Genomic DNA, 25,314 nt, shown 5'->3' with positions numbered 1-25,314 from the left:
TTGACAATACGTTGAGCATTATTGCAGTAAAACATTTTCCCTTTCCCTACACCACAGTTCTTGGAATTTTATTAGATTTTATGAGAAGCTTTTTAGCATTTCTTTTAATCTTACTAAAGAATAGCATATATTCTTTTATTTTTATGAGAAGGGTTTTGTTTTGGGATATAAGGGAAGGAAGATTGTTTTTTCAGTACAATGAAAAGAGCATAAAATGAATTGTGATTAAGAAATCTTGGCAGTGAAATAATACACAAAGGTTTTGAAGTTGCCTCCATTATGTTTACTATTTTTGACAGCAAGTCTAATGCATCTTTCTCTTGGCTTCTGTATACTGGCTGGAGTCCTCCTTTTTCCCCCAAATCCCACTTGTAAGGTGGACACTAGGAACATAAAATTGACCATTTCAATATGGTATGCTAATTTTTTTAGGACCTTTTGCTCAGTAACTTTCTGTTTCCTGCGGACACTCCCTATGTGCACTGTAGAATAAGCAAGAGCCCAGTGTAGTAAAACCTGTCAGGAAAGGAAATGGGAGTGTTTACACACAGTTACACCTCCAGCCACCAACTCAGGAGCTCAGAACCAGGAAGCTGCAAGAACCAAGCACAGAAGGCCCTGCTAGAACCTATTCTGAGCCAGTTTCATGCTTGTAATGCTATTTTGCACTGTATGGTTGTGTACATGTCTGAAGAGTGTGCTTGGGAGAGACTGATTATGAATTTGGAAGAACTAACACTTAGTTGCTGATTGATAGTGGTGAATGGGCTTACCCCGAATCATTATCTCTTGCCTTATATCTGGAAACATTTGAAGGTTGAAGCTTGAACCTATGGTTATGTGGAGTTAAGGCTCCTAGCCCAACTTCTCCTTTGAGTAGGACTAAGTTTGTGACAAAATAATTTTTAGCTTCCAAATGATACCAAGTCTGCTGATCCTTGCATGGAGTCCTGACTATTGGGGTTTTGGTACCTATATGTCAAATGATTGCTGGAAATGGGATTCTAGCTGAAATTAACTTAGCCAATTGTTCTTTGTTACCGATTATATACCAGTATGTGGTTATAGCCTATATTCTCGACCTATGCAAACATCTTTTCTTTTTCTTTTTTTTTTTTTTTTCCTTTTTGAGGATACATCAGGTAGGCTGGTATGACTAGCATGACTAAACAATCTACAAGTTAAAATCCATTCCCATTATTGGAAAAAAAAATATTAAATGCATTCCATGGCCCAGTGTAATGGCTCAGTTGGCTAATCTCCCCCTTGCAAAATGCTAGGATCCCATATGTGTGCTGGTTTATGTCCTGGCTGTTCCGCTTCCCTTCAAGCTCCCTGCTTGTAGCCTGGGAAAGCAGTAGAGGAAGACCTTGGGACCCTGTACCCATGTAGAAGACCTGGAAGAAGCGCCTGACTCTTGACCCCTGACTTTGAATCAGCTCAGTTCCAGCTGTTGCAGCCACCTGGAGAGTAAACCAGTGGATGGAAGATCTTTCTGTCTATCCTTTTTCCTGTAACTGCCTTTCCAGTAAAAATAAACCTTAAAAAAGTACACTCCAGATGGGTTGATAATTCCATTTTCACATAAAAGAACAGTAAATAGAGTTTGAATATGTTATTTTCCTTACACAACCCAAAAATGAAAATGTAAGGGACTATACATTTTTCTGTGCTACATACTCTGATACCCCAATAAACTCATAGAAAATGGAATTAAAGATACTTTTGTTTTGGTGTAAGGAGAAAGGAGTACTGATTTTATGGTAAGGATTGAGTGTGTGTCCTTGGCAGTCACTAAGTGCTTTTTGCAGGGATCAGGTAGGTCAACATCCTATAGGTATCAATGCCAGCTTTGTGCTGCTGAGCACTGAGCCAAATCGGAATTTCTAGATTTATAGGGTTTTGTATTATCTCCCTCTTAACTAATGGTTGTGAAAAACTGGAGCATAACAAGGTTAGGAAGAAGCAAGGCTTGTGCTCTTTCCTCATACTAACAGTTGTTAACAAAAAAGACTGCCTAATCTTTCATTCTTTTTGGAATAGATTGACTTAATTTTTTTTTCACAGTTATTTATTTGAAAGGCAATTTTAGAGAACCAGGGAAAGATAGGTTTTCAGTCTGATGGTTCACCCCCTCAAATAACCCAACGGCTGGGTCCGGGCCATGCTGAAGCCAGGAACCAGAAACTCCTTCCAGGTCACCCACATGAACACAATGACCCAATCAGTTGAGTCATCTGCTGTGTTTCCAAGCACATTAGCAGGGAGCTGGATAGGAAACGGAGCATTTGGGACTTGCACCAGCACCCCATATGGAGTGCTGGCATCACTATGCAGTGCCTAACTTGCTGTGCCCAGAATCAGCCCCTTAATGTATAAATATACAGCACGCTGGCAAGAGATGCACAGGGATATGTCCTGAGTTGTCCCCAGGTGAAGAAATCAAGCAATGCTCCACCCATTTGTTTCTGAAGCAGTGCTGCTCTTCTGCTCTCTGGGACTCCGGGGATACGGCTGTCTGTAGTTGTTCATTTGTCTAATGCCCTGGAGAAATTTCCCTCCCAGAATGTTGTACTTGGTAACAGTCTGCTAAGTGAGTAGAAGGCTATGTGAAGGGATTATTGGAAAAGGAGAACTTCTAAAACGCAAGCATTTTTTTCTGACTGATCATTTTTGGAAAGAGTATTTATGTGGGAATATGTGCAGATTTTATTCCCTTAAATCTTTCCATTTCTGTACCCCTGGAGAGTCTTTGTGGATTCTCCAGGGTACATGTACCCCAGTTGCAAGACTACTGTTTTAGAGTGTTCATATTCATGTTCAAGTACTGACACCACAGGATTATAGGAACAGTCACTGAAACGTAGCCAATAAAAACAGGTTGTAGAAGCTGGTTTTATGAACACAAATGTGAGCTAATTAAATTCAAGCTGGCTGAAAGTAATGTCTTATTACAGCTTTTCTTTAGAGTTTCTATTATGGCTTAGAATTGTTATAACTTACTGTGGTTTATCACTATTATTATGTACAATTCCAGTTCGTTGGATTGGTTTCTGTTTTGTAGGTTGTTTTTCTTTTTCCCCAAAACATCACATCTGTCATCTTGAATATTCATTGGTACTAACCATAATACTGGTTCTTCACTGCAGATTATATATTCATAGGGTCTTTTCAGTTTTTATATACATATATGTCAGCACACATGGGTGTCTGCATTTTATCTCCTATGTGAGACAGTGTTAATATTATGCATCACATAACAGATGGTATGTATAAATGCTGTAATGCTCGTCATATATAAGAATTTATATTGAAGTTCTTGCCGCTTTTGCTTTTGGCTTATTTATGTACATTACAATCAACTCTACTAAAATATAAACTTCTTGAGAACAAGTGTGTAAGTGTCTGATTCATGTATATCTTCTACAGTGTCTGAAACAAAGCCTTTGCACAGGGAGAGAAACAAATGAATGTCCCCTGAATTAACAACACAAAAAAATGAACAAAAACATACCCTTCTGAGAAAACTACTATAACAACATCATACTAAGTATTTTGGTTCATTTTAAAAGAAAATAGTCTAGTGTTTATCATGTGCATGGTTTGTCATTTTAGCAAATTAAGTATGAGTGATTTCCCATCAGTGATCTCCAGCTACATTATGATTTCTACCTTTTTAATGAGATTTATTGGGCCCGGCATGATAGCGTAGTGGTTAAAGTCCTTGCCTTGCATGCACCGGGATCCCGTGTGGGCGCCAGTTCTAATCCTGGCAGCCCTGCTTCCAACCCAGCTCCCTGCTTGTGGCCTGGGAAGGCAGTTGAGAATGGCCCAAAGCTTTGGGACCCTGTACACGTGTGGGAGACCCAGAAGAGCTCCTGGCTCTTGGCTTCGGATTGGCTCAGCTCCAGCCGTTGCGGTCACTTGGGGAGTGAACCATTGGTTGGAAGATCTTCCTGTCTGTCTCTCCTCCTTTCTATATCCGTCTTTCCAATAAAAATAAAATCTTTAAAAAAGAGAGAGATTTATTTATTTATTTGAAAGGCAGTTACAGAGAGAGAGGGACAAAGAAATCTTTTTTCTACTGGTTCACTTCCTAAATGTATTCTGTGGCAGAAGCCTGAAACTCAACATTTGAGCCTCCCATGTGGAGGACAGGAGCTCACCTACTTGACCCATCTTCTACTGCTTTTCCAGGCTCATTAGCAGGGAGCTGCATCAGAAACAAAGCAGCCGGGCCTTGAACCAGTGTTCAAATGGGATAGCAGTGTCACATGTCTGCTGCCATTGTCTCTACTATATAGCTATAGAGTCTTCTAGACAGATATAGGACTATTGGGATGGCTTCTCTCTCTCATTAAGGTAACTGCATTAGAACTCTGTGTGCCTGTTTGAGAACAGGCATGGCAGATAAATGTCTACATTCTGGCCTATCATCCTCTGGTTATTTCAATTCTTCAAATAAAGATACAAGTCTTCAGTTTCTTCATCAGAGTCTGAAGCTGTATTGGACAGGTAGGTTTGTTTATTACACAGATAGCATGCAATTAAATGTGCTGGAAATAGTTATCAATGAAGGTACTTCAAAATGTGCATAGGAAATGGAATTATAAGATTGTTTCTTTACAAAGCAATGAAATGATAGTTTTATAATATACCTTACTCATGAACTTTCTGAAATATTCCTGTATTATCTGACTATAAAATAACATGAATTATATTTCTAATTTTGCACATTCTTCAGTTTTTCAAACAACTGATTCATATAAATAATCTTAGAGTGATTATCAAGAAGTAAAACCAATTCTACAATCCATTAATGACAGTGCATTGTTTCCATTAGCTTCAAAAATCAACTTTTTTTAAAATTAGAAAGTCAGATATACAAAGAGGAGGAGAGACAAGAGAGGAAGATCTTCTGTCCAATGATTCACTCCCCAAGTGACTGCAATGGCTGGTGCTGTGCTGATCCAAAGCCAGGAGCCAGGAGCTTCCTCCAGGTCTCCCACACGGGTGCACAGTCCCAAGGCCTTGGGCTGTCCTTGACTGCTTTCCCAGGCTACAAGCAGGGAGTTGGATGGGAAATGGGGCCACCGGGATTAGAACTGGCACTCACAAGGGATCCCAGCACATTCAAGGTGAGGACTGTAGCTGCTAGGCCACAGCGCTGGGCCCTCAAAAAATCAACTTTTAAGCATTGAACAACTACACAGTCAACTTAGCTTCTTATGTAGTATTTTAAGGAAACAAAATATTCCACTGTATTTAGGAGATGAAGTTAAAGTATTTAATGTTATGAATAAGGAAGGCCAGACTTTTGTTCCTTTGGTTTATAGACAACAAGGGCTTTAGTTAGTATTAGAGCTGTGCTGAGATGAACAGAGAGGAGGCATCTGTTTCCAAAGTTTATAAGCCATTACAAAAGATTGAGAGGTTCAGCTTCATAAGCTATGAAGCAAAAGTTAACATTTTTTTAGTTTTATAATCTCTTTATACTGTTAAGAATTACATTCTTAAACATTTTAAACATTCTTTGAATGTGTAAGTTATATCTGTCAGTATTTACTATATTAGAAATTAAATTAAGCTTTTAAAAAAACTTTATGTATAGAGAAAGAATTCCATTATATGTTAACATGTTTTTAAGAAGACTATTTCTTTTAAAAAATACTTAATGAGAATGGTTGCACTGTAAACTCTAATGCTCAGCTTACTTGAAGACCATTGTATTTTCAGGTATGTTTTATACATCCTAATCGTTATCTAGAAACTTGATGTCATTATACATCATGTGACCTTTGGAAAACTGCCTGAATTTCAGTTTTCCAAACTCAGAGAATAAGAGTGAAAGATTGTGTATCAATGAACGCAGCTTTGACCTTGCACCTCTCAAATGAAACCACATTTGGGGAACCATTACTCTGGAAAATAGATAGTTGTGACAGAAATGGTAGGGCTAAAATTGTAATGCAGTGGATTAAGCCAGCAACCCACGTTGGAGTGCCTATTTGAATTTCAGTTGCTCTGCTTCTGATCCAACTCCTTACTAATGTGCCCTGGAGAGCAACAGAAGATAATCCAAGTTCTTTGGCTTCTGCAATCCATATGGAAAACTTGGATGGAGTTCCTGGCCTCTGGCTTCATTCCAGGGTAACCTTGGCCATTTTGGCCACTAGGTTTACCAAGCATTGAGTGAACCAGTGGGTGGGAGATCTCTTCATCTCCTTTCATACCACCTCTCTCTGTGTGTCTCTTTGTTACTTTACCTTTCAACACACACATTAACTCACTCTCTCTCCTTCCCTCCCCTCCTTCCCCACCTCTTCCCCCAAGTATGTTTTTCTCCAGAAGAGCTTCGAGTTGTTGTCACTGTGTGATGCTTCATCTGTTACTGATCTGCCCTGACCCATTCCCATGAAGTCTCTGATTCATTGGCTTAGTCACTGTGTTGATATTTCCATCATTAACAAAGCCCGTTGTTTACTGTCCCAGGTAGATGGAACATTGCCTGTCTTCAAATTTCCTCCTTCCTAGTCCTTAGAGAAATCGTGAATTACCACCATGGTAGGACATTTATGTCTTGTTAGAAAATGCAACTTGAGAGAAAGGCTTGGGAAGCACTGAGTTGCCTGGATTCTAAGGTGCATCCATACTACTATGCAGTTTCACTGACATTTAATCCATTGCAGATCTTTCTGAGAAAGACACAATAAGCACCATTTAAGAAACATTGCTTATTTGTCAGCTTACCATTTTTTTTAGAACCTGCCTAAACATTTAACACAGACAAAAACTGTTTATAGCTTAAAGTTTCTGGATCAGTGGCCAGAGACTATGATGCCATCAAAACCTGTTTGGACTATTCTTAAGATGTTTGAAATAGTATTAACAATCATCCTCATCCTGTCTATGTACATTTGCTTTAAGGAGCTTTTTAATTCCTTGTTTTCACTATTCCAGAACTCATTTAATAAATTAATTTTTCTTTCTTATTTACATGTTGGATACTATGCAAAAAAATATATTCATGATATTGCTTATTTCATACCTTCTCTTATGGTTAAACTTTAGTGATTTGATTATAAATATTTCCTACTTCAGCGGTTCTTGTCTCATGGCAATTTTAACTGTCATGTTTTCATAATTAAATAATTATGGAGCTGTAGTGGTTTGCAAAATAATTACATAAAAGTTATTGGAAAGCCTCCTTAATCTGAAATTCTTGGTAACTAGGACTATAAATTTATGTTCTTATTCTTCACCCTTCTTTTTCAAGAGGACTTTTCAGAAGAACTCATAAAAATCGTTATGAGAAATCATTTTTATTTATTGTATGTTGCTTCCTTTTAGTTCTTTCACATGACAGTTTTTAATTTTTTTTCTAATAATACCAACAGTATACCATAGCCATAATGTAATGTTCATTGGTTTGACTTGGTCAGCAAGATCTAGAAGAACAGTAACACTTTTTTTGTTGTTGGTATCTGCTAGCTGAGTATGAGTCTACATTTGTGTCTGCTTTATGTTCTTGTTATTGAAGCTTTATCAACATCACTGAGATCATTTAGAGACAATAAATGGGTCTAGATTCAGCTAGCTGGGTTACTAATCTTCTCTATGACGAAACAAGGATTAGGGCACAAAGTGATGGAAAAGGTTTGAATTTGGTAAAAATGGGGCAATGAGAGTGTCAAAATTTTGTTATCTGAACAATCTTGTTTTTCTCCCTAGATGTCAGAAGAAGTAGAATAACAAGCCACAGATCATCAAAAGGTCTATTGATTGTAAGGAGCTTGGGAGCCTTTGGCAGAGAAATAAAGTTCTGGAAAGAGCTGATGGAATTCTCAGCTTGAGCAAAGGTGCTAGGATTGGGGCAAATCTTGCTCTTTTAGGAACAAAGAAGTTGGGGACTCCTACAAAGAAAAACTACTGAAAGATGACGTTTTAGAACTGGAAAAAAGCAAGTCTGTGTGTGCCCACAGGCGCAGAGCTTAAGTGCAATTCAGCTATCAGGAGACCAGTTTTATCTGAAGACCAAAACAGGTATCCATGGATCCCAGACTAGGAAAGATAGCCTCCATACCCTAATCTAAAATGAGCTCAAGCCGAGTTTGGGAGAGGAAATAGGAATTAACATGGCAGTGACAGGAAAGATATTATGTGTAAATCTATACCAAAATTGATTCTTAGAACCTGGATTATATTTTGTCCACTTTTATGCTGTGGTCAGTTAAGGAGCTTTCTTATAAGAAACTTTATACCACTATTTTAATTTAACACCATTAGTGTTCTACATTTCATCTCCAATCTTTCTATTTCATATTTTAAAAATCTACAGTAATAGATTTCTCTTTTTTGATTTATGCAGATGAACTGTTAAAAATATTAGCACTATCAAAAAGGAGCTTTAAAAACTTACAGTGAATATACTGTATTAAATAGAGATTTAGATCATTAAATTTTTTTTTTCTCCTACCCATTCTAAATTGAGATCTTTAATTACTTGGAAAAGTTTCCTCAGTCACAGTTCCTGCCTTTTTCTTTTCCAGAGTTTACATTTTGATTGCCGCTGTGCTAAACACAAAACACCAAAGGTGTATTGAACAAATTGAGAGTGTGGGTCATTGTCAGACTAAAAGCTTCAGGCAGAAGTCTCCTTGGTTCTTCAGGGCCTCTTGAGACCTATCCCATACAGAGATGCCTTCCCTTGTCTTTTCTTGTCCTCTTAGAGGCCTTCAAAAAGGTGCTCAACATATAGTGTTGAGTTACCAACTGTATGTTCCTATGTTTCTGGTCAAGTGTCTCCTGCATTGTGGCATGCAGAGTCACCTCGAATTCCTAGCATTTGCATTGTTGCTTATTCGCTCCATTCCTCTTACACCTTTCTGCAGCTGATTTTCTACTCTCTGTGTTCTTCTGTTCTTACACAGCTGATGTCTTCCCTACTGCCCTGGCAGTAGATGACACCAAACTGTGAAGGTGATTGAGGAGGAGCTGGTGGGTGACTGAAAGGGAGCTTGTTCTCTTGACAGCACCCAAGCACCAATGGGGAAAAGGCATTGAAATAATAGAATGGGGCAGGGGAGACAGGGAAGGGGGAAGGACCAGACTCAAGAATTGAGTTTTCAGAGCTCAGTTCTCGCTTTCTCACTTTGATCTAGTGTTATTTAGCAAGCTGCCTAACCCCCCATAAATAAATCTCTTTCTTCTGTAAAATGGAGAGAATACTACAGCCTCTCTCATAGTAACAATGTTGTAAAAACATACCAAAAATCTCTTAACATACTGCCTGGCATACAACGTGTCAGTGATCATTAGAAGTAACAGTGGTGACTGACAAGAGAGTTGATTTTAAGTTCTTTATGTAAGATAGTGTGTATGTTGATTAGCTTTATTTAACAAATCCACAGTTTACACAAATATCTATGCACAAATAATGCCAGGCAGCTAAGCTAGAGGTTAAGACATAGGTTACTTATGGGCCCGGCGTGGTGGCGCAAGTGGTTAAGGTCCTCTCCTTGCACGCCCGAGATCCCATATGGGCGCCGGTTCTATCCCGGCAGCCCCGCTTCTCTTCCAGCTCCCTGCCTGTGGCCCGGGAAAGCAGTCGAGGACGGCCCAAAGCTTTGGGACCCTGCACCCGCGTGGGAGACCCGGAATAGTCTCCTGGCTTCAGATCTGCATAGTATAGGCCGTTGTGCTCACTTGGGGAGTGAATCATCGGAGGGAAGATCTTCCTCTCTGTCTCTCCTCCTCTCTGTATATCCGCCTTTCCAATAAAAAAAAATAATAAAAATAAATCTTTAAAAAAAAGACATAGGTTACTTAGACTCCTCGTTTGAGTACCTGGCTACATGGGTTTGATTCCTGGCTCCGTCTCCTTACTCCAGCTTTGTGCTTATGCAGAACCTGGGAGGCAGCAGGGATGGCTCAAGTCATTGGGTTCATGTGGGAGAGACCTCACTGAGTTCTGGCTTCAACACTGCTGTCGAACACTGCCTGCCCAGTCACCACCCCTGCCACTCTGCAGGCTTTGGTAAATGAAGCTTTGGGTGGGAACACTCTCTGAATCTAACTTTCTAATAAATAAAAATTGCAAAAAGGCAGAATAACAAGTGTACTAATAGTACTTGCCTACCACATTAAAAACAAAAAGAAAAGTTGGATGGTAAGCAACATGGAAGAGCATCTTAGCCCCAGTGGCTGACCTGCAATAGGGATTGCCCTGAGTAACAATGCTCAGAATTTACACCAGTATGAATTTCACACTAGAATGAAAGGTGCCACCATGTAATCTGATTACTGTGGCTCCTTTCAGTCCATGAATCTTTTCAACTGTGAACATGGTTACCATATTGATAGTCATTTCAGGGTTCTCATCTTCTGGTAGGGCTATCCTGCGTATTCATTATAGAACTTTTAGAAGCATCCCTGACCTCTACCATGTGCCAGAAGTAGTACTGTATCTCCTTTCCTGTTGTGAATACTAAAAAAACCTCCAGACCCAGGATAAGGAGGGTGATGTTCCTTAGGGACAAAATCATATCTTGTTGAGTGTAAGTACTTTAGGGCCTATTAATTTTGGAAATTACTTTTGTTAGATCTCCTTATATTAGTTGCCTCTGGTATTCGTCATTATCTGCTGCTCAAGATGAGCCACTCTTTTCCATTTTTCTTTTGTTCACAGATCTGTTCCTCTGCTCTCCTCCCTTCCTGGAAGAAAATGATGCTTTGAATGTGCAGTATCCAGTGAAGTGGCAGCATATCAGAAGGATTACCTTCTCAAAGCCTCTCTGATGTTCTGCTTACCTTTTATCCCTGCTCTGCATTCTTGAGTATGAGATGCTTGCTCTGCTTAGTTCAGATACTTACTGTACACTTGGTCTATTTGAGGACTCAAATACAGAGTGGCTAACTGATGGGTACTTTTCTGTATTTAATATTGCTGAACTTAATTTCCTTAATCAAAACTGTCAACAGTAACATAACTGTTTGAACTCTAAAGAAGAAAATACAAAGCAACAGGTTGAAGGATACCCAAATTGCCTGAGAAGCTGGTTGTTTCATATTTTCATATGGTTGTGTAATTCAGACTTTGCATTTTATTTTGTTTTGTTTTAATTCCCTAAACTGAAGTCTAGTATTAGGTGTTAGGATTTGTATTCTTAAATATATAAGTTATATTTTAAAATTCATGTATTGATGAAAATTTCTCTTTCATCCTTCATCTCTTCACTGTAAACACTGATGTTTCTTACATGTTGTCTGTAGTTGCTTCATAAGTAAACAAGCAAACACAAAGATTTTTACTCTCTTCCTCTTATGTAAAACCTAGCTTATTGTAAATACTGTTCAGCATCTTTTTTCAGTAAGGCATTTCTTGGAGACCTTTACATTAGAGTAGAAAAGGGAAATAGAAATCAGTATGTATATTAAATAAGTCAGAGTTGGGTTCTGAGCCCGACTACTCTGATTTACAGCATAGACATCTGAATCTAAATGCCTGCCCCTAAATTTATAGAATTTTTAAAGTAAAATAACTTATTCAGGAATCATAGCTTAGAGTGGTAATAGTAAAATTATCTGACTAATAGCAGTACCTTAGCTATTTGATCTGTTTTTATAGTGTTGTGCATAGCACCTGAATTTATTTTTCTTGTTGAGAAAGCCAAACATTGTGTGAGACTGTCACTGAGAGAGTCTTGGCACTGACATGTAGTGTCAGTATGTGAGTTGGTGTACAGAGAAAAGCATATTGAAGGTTTACTCATTGCATTTCATCTCACTTATCTTTATAACAACCTAATGTGGTAAATCTTACATTCTCATTGTACAGATTGGGAAAGAATCCAAAGCCTATAGTTTATACATATTATATAACATATCAAGGAGTACAGATAACTGGACCAGAATTAAAATTCACTGACTTCAAAGCCTTTATTCTTTGTTCTTAATTAGGATCTGTGTCTAAAAGAACCCAGACACTGGGTTAACCTCAGAAGAGTTCCCTCTTTTACCCCTTCCTGTATTTCAGATGTTCACTTGTTTATCCCTGCATCCTGCGTCCATCCTGTCCTTTTGGCTCTGTGACCCCTCCTGTCACTCTCTCCCTCTCTGCTACAGCCACACAAGTTTCTATGCTGTTCCTCAAACACAATGACCTGCATGTTTTTCTACTGGCTGTCTCCCCAGGAAACCACCAAACTTCTCTCATCTCCTCTGACACTATCTGCCATAATATGTTTTCTTTACTTTTGTTTCCTGCTCTCTCATACTAGAATGTAGACTTCATACATAGAGGCATGTGTGTACATGTTCATGTTAATGAACAACTGGTCAGTCACTGGTCTGTTTTGTTCAGTGCATTATTTTCAGCTTGAGAACAGTGCCTGGTGTTCAATTGATACCAACAAATATTGGCTAAGTATTTAAACAAATACTCGTTCTGCTTTTGAACTAGGTACAATGTTAGGAAGTAAAAGAATAACTCTTAACAAGAAACATGTAGTAGTCCCTTCTGTGTAAGTGTGGGAATAACAGAGTGGGTATTTCAGCTATTGTGTCTTGTGCCTTGTTAGTTCTGGGAATACTCAAGGGAGTCAAGTATTACTGATTTAATCTTGTAATTTAGGCACACAGAAGATAATTTGCCGTAAGTCCAACTTAGAACAGGCAAAGCCAAAATACTAATATAGTTTTTAATCCAAATTTTATATCTTGTCAATAACACATACATATATCACTTTGCTTTTTACAATAGGGTTTGTGGAGAATGTAGTTAAAAAATAAGTGTATTTTGGTGCAAAAATCCTGGAATCAGTGCTCAAGCGAGGTCTTCAAAAAGCTTGTGGAAAATGCATTTAATGAAAAAAACTATGAATGGATTTTAAGCAATTTTTGGTGATCAGATCAAAATAGATTTCTCTTTTAATGCCATTTTCCCTGATTCCCTGAATGAGCTTTATTGAAGTGCCCATTTGCAACCAGTCTCTCCAGTGAATTTTTAAACAGTAACATATTGCCAATCAAAGATACAGAAAATCACCAACACTAGCATGCTGCTGTTTTGTTATAGCTACTTTGAGCGTTGATCATGAGACCTTAGCAAATATTCTCTAAATCACTAGAATAATATAGCAAGTTTAGTCATTTGGCTTAAATTCATAATTATTTTTGGATGGTTTAAAAAATGGTGACTTTGCCAGTAATAACATCTCATGTTCCCTAGAGGGGGTGAGTTGTCATAAATACAATTTCCGTAGAACATTTCAAGGAGCTTAAAGTTCTTGGAAAATATTTTTAGTAGACAGCCCTTTCTCAGTTAGACTTCAAGGGCATAATACCATATAATCTTAGAAGTGTGTGTGTGTGTGTTTTATTAGGTATATTTAATGTGTTTTTCTTTTACTGTTCAAGATCCATGTGGTTTGAAAGTGTTCTTTGTTTTGTTTTATTGTTTTGTTTTGTTTTCTTTTGTATCTCAGTGAACTGAGGAGGCAGAAATGCATTTTTTTTTCAAGAGCATACTGCTGCAAATATTAAAATTTTTTTTTGGTTTTTGATTTCCACAAGTCCTTGTTTTTTCTCAGATCATGAACTTTGATTGCTGACAGGTATTTTAGATATTGCTGATAGCTATTTTTGAAGACTAGTATACCTCCGTTTTAAACACTTATTCTTTCTGGTTTCTTCTTCTTCTAAATGCTTATTTGCTTATTTTCACATAGCTGAAAGGCAGATAAATAGAGAATGCCTTCCATTCATGGGTTCACTCCCCAAATGCCTGCAGCATCCAGGACTGGGCTAGGCCAAACCTAGAAGCCTAAAACTCTGTCCAAGTATTTCCTTTGAGTGGAAGGATCCAAATAAGGAGAGCCATTACCTGGTACTTGCTAGGAGGCATTAGAAGAGGCTGGGTTGGAAGCCAACTAGCCAGGACTCACTCAATCTGGTGTTCCGTTTGGCGTCCAACCTACTGCACCACCTCACTCAATCTGGTGTTCCGTTTGGCGTCCAACCTACTGCACCACAATGCCTCCCCCTTATGCTCTCCTTTTAAACAATTGCAAAAAGCGTATCCTTTTCTAGAGCTTTGTCTGAGCCAACAAAAAAAAAAAAAAAAAAGAAAGAAAGAAAGAAAGAAAGAAAGAAAGAAAGAAAAAGAAATTAAGCCTTTAATTCCTGAAAGTATTTTTTCAAAACACTTTCCTCTATTATTTGGCTTTTTTTTTTTTTTTACATTAATTGGCATTCAGTTAGCAGATTTAACATCAAAGGCCTAATCAGGAACCAACAATGTGCCAGAGTGGAAGAGTTCACTGGTTTTCACCTCCTTGTAGTCTGGCTGCCTGCACAGAGGCAGTGGCTAACATGGTATGCTTGGGAAACCAAACGTTTCCTAACTTGTTAGTGGGAAAATCAAACTTCAGAAACTTAGAAACCACAACAACAGAGACTCAGTTCTTACTCTGACTACTGAAGTCATACTGTTTACCATAGAAACTTTAGATAGACACCCAAATAATGTAAAAACTCAAACATTTTAATTTTTACAGAGGATTTGCTTTGTGTGTGTTTCTCTGTGTGTGTTTTTATACCATTTTAATTGTAATTAATTAATAAACTAGGAATTATGGGCAGGTAGAACTTTTATTCTAGAATCTTCTGGAACATATACCTTGTTTTTTTGCATGTACTGTGTAAAAATTATTTTGGATCTCAGAATCCTGTTTAATTTTCCTTTCTCTGATAATCTAGAAAACACTGGAGTTGTTTTCTGTCACTTGACAGAATGTATAAATACAAAAGCTTGGACTCACTTTCTCTTCTGTAAGCTGGGTTCTTTTAAAATGAGCATATTCTATAGAATATTAAGTTTGAGAGGTGATAAGGCAGTTCCCTCAAGAAAATATGGTCAGCAACAGATCTCCTGAAGGAGATAGCAGTGAATTTTTATATTCTGCTTTACTCATTTATATTTATCTTTGCTAAGTATTTATATTTGATAAGTATGTTGATGATGGCAGAGTTTTTTAAAGAAGATTACAGTATACTCCATAGGTACTATCTGAATGCCAACTGATTTTGTGTCCTGACCATGTCTTACCTTACGAGTTGAAGATAGGGCAAAATGTCACATTTTAGCAGTGGAACAAAGAGTATTTGCATAAAGCACTGACTTCCCTACCACTCATTTTAAATTTTACTCACAACTAAAAACTAAAGGAAAACCTTAGTGTGTAAAAAATTATTTAAAAGCCACATTCAGGAAAACCATATATCCAGTAGAAAGGAAATACTAGATCAACACTTGCTAATGACTCTTTATCTGAACTTGCCTCATTTGTCCAGTGATAACATTACCATTTCGCCCCCTAAGTTTACAAAACCTTTGACCGTCCTCAGATCTCAGTGCCTCTACTCTTCCCTTGCTCTGCTCCCACCAACTCTTAAGATCCTTTTGTTATGAATGGGTGTGTAGGTTTCTGACATGATATATGACCTACATGCAGTGGAATCTGGATAAAGGGTAATCTCTATTTCCTCATAGTTGAGATTAGGAACTAGAGTCATGGCTTTTCTTTAACAATCTTAATCCTTTATTCTACTAGCTCTTCAAGCCTGCATCCTACAAGCACTTTCAGCCTGGTACAGTCTTCCTGTGTTACTAGGTAAAGTGGCATCATCCTTTTGGGGAGCTTGGCATAATTAGACAAGTAATGGTTGCTATATATCGATTTTCTTGAGTTTAACCAATTGCTTTATTATCACATTTAATCTTCCCTTTAAAAACTGAAGTCATGGGCCCAGTGAAGTAGCCTAGCAGTTAAAAGTCCTGCAACTCATACCTTGGGATCCCATATAGGCACCGGTTCTAATCCCAGCAGCCCCGCTTCCTCCTTAGCTCCCCGTTTGTGGCCTGGGAAAGCAGTCAAAGATGGCCCAAACCATTGGGACCCTGTACCTGCATAGGAGACCCGGAAGAGGCTCCTGGTTTCCGGCTCCTGGCTTCAGATTGGCTCAGCTCTGGCCATAGCAGCACCTTGTGAAGTGAATCAGTGGATGAAAGATCTTCCTCTCTGTCTCTCCTCTTCTCTGTATATCTGACTTTCTAATAAAAGAAAGTAAATCTTTGCAAAAAAAAAAAAAAACAAAAACAAAAAAAAACCCTAAAGTCTTTTGAGATGCCAAAATCTAAGTCATTCTGAAGACAAAATAAGGGATTTAATAGAGTTGGGGTACTCTTGATCCTGGGTCACACCTTTTCTTTTTCTCTTTTTAAAATATTTATTTATTCATTTATTTTAATGGTAAGGCAGATCAGATTTTCCAAGAGAAGGAGACACAGAAGGATCTTCCATCCACTGGTTCACTCTCCAAGTAGCCACAATGACCAGGGTTGAGCCGGTCCTATGCCAGGAGTTTCTGTGTCTTCCCACATGGGTGCAGGGTCCCAAAGCTTTGGGCCATCCTGTACTGCTCTCCCAGGCCACAGGCAGAGAGTTGGATGGGAAGTGCAATAGCTAGGACATGAACTGGTGCCATATGGGTTCCAGGGTGAGGATTTAGCCACTGAGCCATTGCACCAGACCCACCTGCTTGCTGTTCTTAACTTTAGGTTCCATTTCATAGTTGGCTTCCAAGAAATAAATCTATCATCTTTTTAGAATGCTGTATTCAATAGCTCTATTTATTATTCCAGTTCCCATCTATTCATGAATCTTTTGTAACTTGTCTACCTTCTGAGACCCTAAGCCCTTACAGTTTTAAGGCACAATGGTTCTATATTATTTTGTACCACTTTCTGACATGTGGTGTATTTGTTTTGATTTTAAACCAACTAAACTCTTGAAAGGAAAGATAGTTCCTGTAATTCCTGACGTGGGTTTGAACTCCTTACATACTTGATGACCACATGAGAGGTGAGAAGAAGCATTTTTTAAAGAGAATATCACCCTCTCTTAGGTCTGGCTGATTCTTGTTATTCTAGCAAAAGAAGGACAGTAGACTCCTATTACTTCTGAGAGGTCAGAAGCATGCAGAGAAGTGAACCATTCTAAGACAAATTTTCATAAAGTCCAATTGGGGGAAAGTGAGCAGTAGGATCTTAATTTTATCTGTGATTCTTAGAGCTTTGCTTAGCCTAATGAGCTAAGTAAGAAAGTTTTCCGAGGTACAGAAATGGAGGAGATGAGTGGAAGCCCAAATCATTTCCCACAGGTGTACTTACATTATTTGGCAGGTCTTCATATAACCAGTTATATGAAAACCTAAAGGGTATATAAAGGGCAGTATGCAACCTCCAACACAATGTATCTCTTTTAATAATAAGACTGTTAACTTTAAAAATAATCTTCCCTTTAGCACTACAGATTCATTTTCTCCACAACTCTACGGAGTTTCTGCCATTCTCAGTTAACAAACAAGCCAAGACCAAGGCACTTACACAGTCTTTCTTGCACTCTTTCTTCAAAGTTAGTAGCAAAGGCACTTAAGTCTTGTCAGCCCAAATGTGATAAATGTTTTACATTCCTTTTATGCTGTCTGCTCAAATATTTGTTTTTGTTTTGGTTCACTTTAAAAAAAAAGAACTTTAAAAAAAAAAGACAAAGCATAGTTCACCTTTAAACTTTTGTTCCACAACTGGCGGCCATGAGACGTGATAAATCTAGCATATCTGCTTCTGTCAAAATGCCCTATCTTGGAGGCTGACCTCATCTTTGAGGCTGCTCTAGTGTAATGATTTGGAGCTCTCACAAGCTCAAGTGCTGCAGTTGTGTTCATCTTTCCTGCTCTTATACATGGATTCTTTTTCTCATTACCTCCATCTTCCTTAGCTGACTTGTCTCTATAATGGTACAATCAGTAGACTGCAATTTTTTTTTTTTTGTAGTTGGTGCCATTTGATAGAGTTCCCTAAAGTGTTGTTACCCTACTGTTCAGACCTTACATAGATACTTAGGGTGGGTTGTCCCCAACATCTCTGCCTTTTTAAAGATTTCTGTATTTATTTGAAAGAGATACAGAAAGAAATCTTCCATCCATTAGTTCACTCTCCACATGCTCGCAACAGTCAGAGCTGGGCTGAGCTGAAGCCAGAAGCCAGGAGCCTCATCCAGGTCTCCCACAAGGGCAGCAGGATCAGGATACTTGAGTGATCATTGCTGCTTCCCAGACCCCTTAACAGGGAACAGGATAGGAAGATTAGCCAGATTAGCCAGGACTTGAATTAGCTTTCCCTTACAGGATACAGGTATCCCACACTGGGGTTTAACCTACTGTACCACAGAGCATGCCCCATTGTTCCCCTTTTTTCATGTTTGTGGAAACCTAGGTTGCCTGAGGCTCACATAATGAGTGGATGGCGGAGCCAGGAAAAATAGAACTCAAATTTATTGACCCATTCTTACTCTCCCAGTCTCACCATTGAGAAAACACTATTTAGTCTTGTCAATTTAGTGTCAGAAATAAGCAACATTAGCAATTGACTGCATTGTTTTATCTTTTAAAAATACTCCCACATTATTTATCATAATTTTATGTACAGCTGACTTCTTATCTGTCTTGCTTTATCATTCCTTTAAAAAGAGCGGGGCGGGGGGGGGGGGGTTGGGGAGTCCATGATTGAGCCACTGTGGAAGTCAGCAGTGCTGCTAGTCAGTGCCAGTAGTTATAGCTGGGTCGGTAACACAGTGCCATGTGTGGTGGGTTTAGTCAGTGGACCTGCTGCTCACTCTCGTGCTTAGTTCAGTGCCTGGTAGGCACACTGGGAAATACCTGCTGCTGCTGAACACAATTATCAAGCTGAGGTTGGCTTCAGAAGTTGATGCTGGAGGTATCTAGCTTTGACATACTACACAAATATCACTTCCATTTAGAAAAGTCTAGCAGATGCACTGACTTCCCACAGAAGCTTTAAACTCAAAGCGTATGTTTGAGAAAAGGCAGTTTGCTGGTGTTTAATTATTATAAAGAGAGGCTCAAGCACCTCATGACTGCTCCTTCCAGGCCATCAGCTAAGGCACAGAGATTAGAGAAATAATTCAAAAGACTACACCCTTCATTAAGGATGAAATGCCATAATGTGCTCTTCTATATTTTGCTTGGAGTCCATTTCAATGGAGTCCATTCCATGCCCCAGAGCAATTCACCTGGTACTCTTTCACCACCTTGAGTCTTATTATTTTGAAGAGGGTGTTAAAGTGAGTTGATTGAAGGTGGGCAGACAGCAGAGAACCATCTTAGATTGCCCATACAACACTTTCTGTATAGGATAAAGCCAATTCCACTGCCTGGTCTGAATCTGAGCTTTATTTGGTGTGTGTGTGTGTGTGTGTGTGTGTGTGTGTGTGTGTGTAAATCAGTTCTATGTAGTTATTTCAAGTAATGGCTGAGATCTGAGTTCCAAACAAAATGCAGAATGGACCTTCCCTAGCTCAGTGCATCCAGAAAAACTTTTCTTAACCAAGTATGATGCTTCTAGTTTGTAACTGATTTTTTTCCCCCACACATTTATCCCACATTCTTATGTCCCAGTGACATATCTCTTAACTGTATCTTGGTACTTTCTTAGGTGTTGGGGATAAAGTTGGTTGCAACACTGATCCTGAGAGTTTATAATCTGGGAGATAGTCAATAAATAAGTAGTTAATGTGTAATTTAATGTCATGTCCTTGCTAACGGTGGTGTGAAGGAAAACAAAACAAGGTGTCATCAGTTTACAGCTTGATAGCAAGGTGATTTCCTTGCTTTTTTGAGGGAGGCTGTTTTGAAGGCACTGAGTTTTGAAAGGTAGCCTACTAGCTGGGGAGGTCTCCAGAGTGTACTTTATCTAAAGCATTTTAGGTCTAAAGCACAAACTCTTTCAGGGTCACCTCTTACCTTCCAAGGAGAGAGGAGAATTTGTCATCCAGAGAACTTCCGAGTACATTTACAATTTGTTTTCTTTGTTCTCCCTTTTCATAGTCACTGCCTGATCCGTTTGGATTTGTACCTCCCGCTCTCCCTTCTCACTTTTTATGCTTCCTAACAACAATGTTAAAGCTTTCCACTTTTTTTTTTTTTGATGGGCCTCATATCCAAATTATTACCTACAATGCCAAGTCTATTTCTGGTGCTACCATCCTCCATTCTTTCTAGCACTAATTAAAGGGAAAGTCAATAGAGATCTGTAGCCCAAGAATGGGGGGTGGGGGAGTGGTCTCTAGCTCCTCAGAGAGGAGCTTGTACTGTCTCTGGTCTTGTGTTTCCAGGAAAAGTTATAGCATAAACATCAATTTCTTCTGTAAAGCAAGGCATTGGTATCAGATGACCTCTTTAGCCTCTTCCAGTTTTAAAGTTCTATGGAAATTCCAACTTGCATGTGTGTATGTATAGTATGCACGTGAAAAAGTTTATGGAAAAACTGGAATTAAATAATGTTTACTTTGCAAAAAAAAAAGCAAGTCCATTTATTTTTTCCTAGTACACATTTTTCCATGAAGTTTTAGAAGTCTATATATATATGTATACAGATATATATACTTACACACACACATATAATCTCAGAATTTTTCAGTACTGAAATAAATTCCATTTTTCATGATTTTTTTTTTTTTTTAGTATCTATGTAGATTACTATTACTTGGGGTCTGGGATATCCCATTATCCATGTGGTAAAATTTACCAAGGTACATCTCATACCCGTATCTGTAAAGTTGGGTGTGTGCTATTTTGATGTAATGTGTGTTTGTGTGGGTTTTTATTGTTGTTTTTTGAGGTTTTGTTTGTTTGTTGTAACTGTCCTTTAGGATGAAGTCAGTAGCTGTCATAAAGGGAAACAAGATTATGTGTATTTTAGTACCCTAGTCTGTCCCATTGATATACTTACATGCCTGCTTTTTGACATTCCTTATTGCTGGACTCAACAAACATAGCATTCCTCAAGCTTCTTGTTAAAATATAATTATACCTTTAAGAGTTAATCTTATTGAAGAGCAGTAGAAGATGGGAGTGTAATGGTGGTCACATTGGCGAAAGAACCTGCAAATGGTGACCTTCCCTGTTCTTGGGCTCACCGTTCAAACTGCTGTCCTTGCTTAATCTGTTACAACATTTGAAAGAACAAACATGCAGAGGGAGTGCTTTTTTCATATCTGAAAAGGAACTAAGGGACTTTCCTTGGCCAGCCGTCTACCTTTGTTTGCCCAGCTTTCCCAGCCAGAGGCAATGTTAGGGCAGATGAAAGTCAAGTAGAGAAGATCTCAGCTTTGTTTTGCTTAAAAAATAATACTAATAATAATAATAAATAGTAATAATGATGATAGGGCTATGGAAGGGCCGACAGTACTGCTGATGATCCACCAGGAATTAGGGATTCAGATGTTCCACCTCACTTCAAAGTAGAAACTTACGGTACATATGAAGTATAAGCAATTGGGTTGGAGACACAGAAATACTGTAGTGATGCCAGAAGCAGTCATGGGTATACCGTTTTGAAGGTTTGATATGCTGGCTGCATATGTAGTCTCTTGTTTAAGTCCATAAATCCTTATTTAAACATAATTTACAGAAACCAATCAATTTAAATTGATGCTAAATTCACAGTCAAATACAAACTAAGCAAACACTCAAAATAGTTTAAAATTAATTATGTGACCGCGAGAACAGGTAGGATGTGTTAGGTGACTATGGGAACAAGAGATTTCAGTTCCTGAAGCTGCTTGAGACTCATGTTGCCTTTGCATTCTTTGATCATTACTTCACAACATCCAGTCTTTTCTTTCCAAATAGTTGTCTTCTTTTAATTGAGAGGGTGCGCGCGCGCGCACACACACACACACACACACACACACACACACATTTTTAAATTCACCTTGTAAAATACTCATTTTTCCTGTAGCACAAGGTGTTGACAAACTGTAACGTAAGAAGTATTACTGGAATTTTATCCCCCCACTTTTAATTTTTAAAATCCATTGATTATCAGATGCACATTTTGGGAGGGGAAGAGCAGCAAAAAACCCTAAAGCAAAATTCACAACGTTTGAAAAGGTAAATTAGTGACAGCTGCAAGAAGACTAGAGTCAAGACTATTTTTGTTTTCCTATTGGCTGTTACTATAGACATCACATCAGACAACTAAACACTCAAACATACATACTATGCTGACCATAAAGGGTTAGTCACCACAAAGGAGCAGAGAACCTTATTAGGCATATAGAAATGATACACTTTGTGAATATAAAAACTAAAATTCATTCTGTCTTAAGCAATTTTTTTTTCCATCAGATTGACCAGGGCGTGCTCACTCATAGAGCCCACTGTGAAACATCCTGCCATACACCCAGGATAATCTTAACTTTCAGTTTTAAAAAGAGGTGTTCCCATGGGCTCATTTTCTGAACTATGCTTTAAAGTTAACAATGCAAAAAGTGTGGACTTTTAAAGTGTGTCCTATAAAAAATCATAAAAATTGCTATTTGGCTGCTTTTAAAAAATGAAAGGCAGACTCTTGGAGACACAGCTGTTAGAGCTTTGTAGAAGATATGATTTTCAACAGTTGAACTATAGTTTATGGTGCAGATGGTACTTTGGGTATAGCTGAAACAATAATGGATGGTTTCTGTTTCCCTGCTCCTCTGTTGGATTCAAAAGAGCAAAATACCTTTATGCCAACCAAGCAGGAATTTTTCAGTTCCAATCACTACCTATATCAAATAAACACCTCTTGTATTGCATATTCCATACTTGTCCCCAGTGAGCTGGGTGTTGTTCTCTCTGCACTATGGCAGGTTTCCCTAAGTCTGAATGATAGTTTTAGGGAAATCTTAGCAGCTTATGGAGCCTATCCTCAGACCAACTAACATCATTTTCTCTTGTAATATAAAAACCAAAGTTGTGAATTGTTCCAAATAAAATTAGACAAAGCAAAAACACTTTTCTATGAAGAAAAAGTGATAGGCACTAATGTCAGATATTCTTTGAAAATCAGCTACAGAAATTATTTAAGATATATGAGGTACATTACAAAATGAGTACATTTTTTAACAGTGCTGAGTATCAAATGATAAATCTTAGTGGATCTGACTTTTTCCTCTTACTGACAGATGCAAATTAAATGTGAATCTGTAACACACCCATAGTAGAGATGGTTATATACTCTATTTTGTTAAGCTTTCACTCCACGTCTAAAGTGCTATATACTTTTTTTTTCCAGTGCCAGGATTATTAAGCATGTTTCAGTTTTTTAGAACAAATCAATGTAAATGACAGCATGTGAGTTTAAGCCTGTATTATGTATACTTATAAACAGAGATTATTTAAAAAGGAGCTCTGTCACAAAGTTCTTAAAACTTTTGCTTTAAAACATGTTAAAATCACAGCAAGTTTGAACGATAAATCATTTTTTCATCTGTTTCCATGTTCTAAGCTTGACATAGTGTGTTTTTAATTTTTACTTCCTATATTGCTTTTTATTTTGAAAAGTAGACTAGTAAGTGGATTTTCAGTATCGCTTTAAGTGTCAGTTAGCATACTGTAAGGGTTCATTTACAACAGCCTGTCAGGGTTTAGATGTAACTAATTATGGTTCAAAATAGCACTGTTAATTTTATTAAATTATTTCATTGGCTTTGCTTCTAAACTGATGTATTGTAAATAAAGTATTATAATCCAGAACATAACTCTGAAGAGGACAGTTTTAAATGTGATTTGTCATTTATCTCTAACTTGAGTTAAAGTAGAAATTTAGAACTCAGAATTCTGTTACTTCCCTGTGCGAATTAACATCTGCTTTTAAGACAGTACATTTAAGATTTTTTTTTGACACTCAAAAAAAATTGGCTTTGTTAGACTCATCCTAAGTTTCAAATGTATTCCTAGCAGTGTTTTCTTTGCTTTTTACGTTAAGATTTACAAGTAGGAAAAATTAAAACCCACGCTAACAAATGCATTACCCAGTGGCAGTGTTTCGCACTCTGCTCTTGTTAAGCGCTAAAAGAGCTCAAGTCCCGAGGTAGGATCAGGAAGTAGAGCTGTTCCATTGCAGTGTAATTTCCCCACCCTTTCCCCAAAGATTTCCCCGTTTAGGCAGGACTGGTGTGTAACTTGCTTGGAAAGCCTGAGTTATACACAGCCCTCACCTTTCAGCATTTGAAATTAAATGCTAAAACTGCCTTCTCCTCCGGAGAAAACTTTAATTTCAAGTTCTTATGTGAGCTGGAAAGGTCCTGAAGCTGAACTGATTGGATGCACTCTGCGAAAACCTGTCTGCTATTCGTGATGCTGAGGCCACTTTAAAACCTGCAGACAGGCTCCCTGGCTGTGGCAGCTATGCCCCTTGATGGAGCAGAGCGGCTCTCCTGGGCTTACCTGAGCTGCCTGCGCCGGCCGGGGCTGCTGTCGCGCCGAGCCGCGCCGCACTGCGCAGCGCTGCGAATGGGCTCTGAGCGCTCCGGGAGTCGCCTGAACAATGCGAGCGGGCGCGGAGCGCGCCCTGCCTGTGGACCTTACGTCACTGCGCTGCCTTATAAGGCACTCCGCGTGTGCAGCGCAGGCGGCGGGGGCGAGGTCTGCACCCTGTGAACCGACCGGCAGTCCTCGGCTCCCCATGGAAGCAATGGGTGGTGGGCTGGGGGGACACCAGCGGCCTGCTGCAGGGTGAACCAAGGCTTCGGGAATATCCCTTAGTGAACTGTTCTTCCTGTGGCTCGCTAATCCTTCTGTTACTGCTAGGAACGTTAAATGGATGTCCTGTTATTCCTACATAAACTTCTGTAAATACATTTTTGTTACATTTGTTATTTGGTTGCTGTCAGGGAATCAGGAGAGGGACGTAGGAGACATTTTTCTTTCTTTCTTTTTTTAATCTCCCGGGAGTGATTTAAACTTCAAACCTTCTCTTTCCTCTTTGTAAAGAGTAGGGGTCCTCAGAGGATAGTATTTTATTTCCTGATGATGTAACTACCAAACAATTCTTCAAGTGATGATGGGAAGGCCAGATGAAATCTTGTTTTTTCAGTGTTTTTACTGAAAGAATCTCCTCACTCCCCATTTCTGCATGCCTGTGTTTTAATGAAAGCAGTTAAAACTATCCAGATTATTTGGCAAGGAAAATATTTTTTAAAAAATTAAATGTTTTTGTTCTGTGCCTCCAAGTCAAAATGTAAAAATAGAACTTTAGAAGGAGTTTTAATCTGTTTGCCCTTTTTTTGCCAGCAAACAAAGAAGAAATGAGAAGAAAAATAAAAATGGCTAAGTATGACTGAGTTAAGTCTGTTATCCTGTGGAATGGGGCAGCTTAACTTGATGTAATTCCTGAGAATTAATCTCCTA

The 25,314-nt window shown here is 38.5% G+C and overlaps 2 protein-coding genes across 4 annotated transcripts in view; one reads left to right on the top strand and one right to left on the bottom strand.

Moving 5' to 3' along the window:
- Positions 1-25,314, top strand: part of CMSS1 (cms1 ribosomal small subunit homolog) — a 325,215-nt gene that overhangs the window by 27,154 nt on the left and 272,747 nt on the right. The window lies entirely within an intron of this gene.
- Positions 1-25,314, bottom strand: part of FILIP1L (filamin A interacting protein 1 like) — a 93,981-nt gene that overhangs the window by 19,261 nt on the left and 49,406 nt on the right. The window lies entirely within an intron of this gene.

The sequence above is a fragment of the Ochotona curzoniae genome, unplaced genomic scaffold (genome assembly GCF_017591425.1).
Source record: "Ochotona curzoniae isolate NIBS_2020 unplaced genomic scaffold, NIBS_Ocur_1.0 contig_3498, whole genome shotgun sequence".
NCBI classification, from domain to species: domain Eukaryota; kingdom Metazoa; phylum Chordata; class Mammalia; order Lagomorpha; family Ochotonidae; genus Ochotona; species Ochotona curzoniae.
The sequence above is the reverse complement of the archived record's forward strand: the minus strand, read 5'-3'. Positions and strand labels throughout refer to the sequence as shown.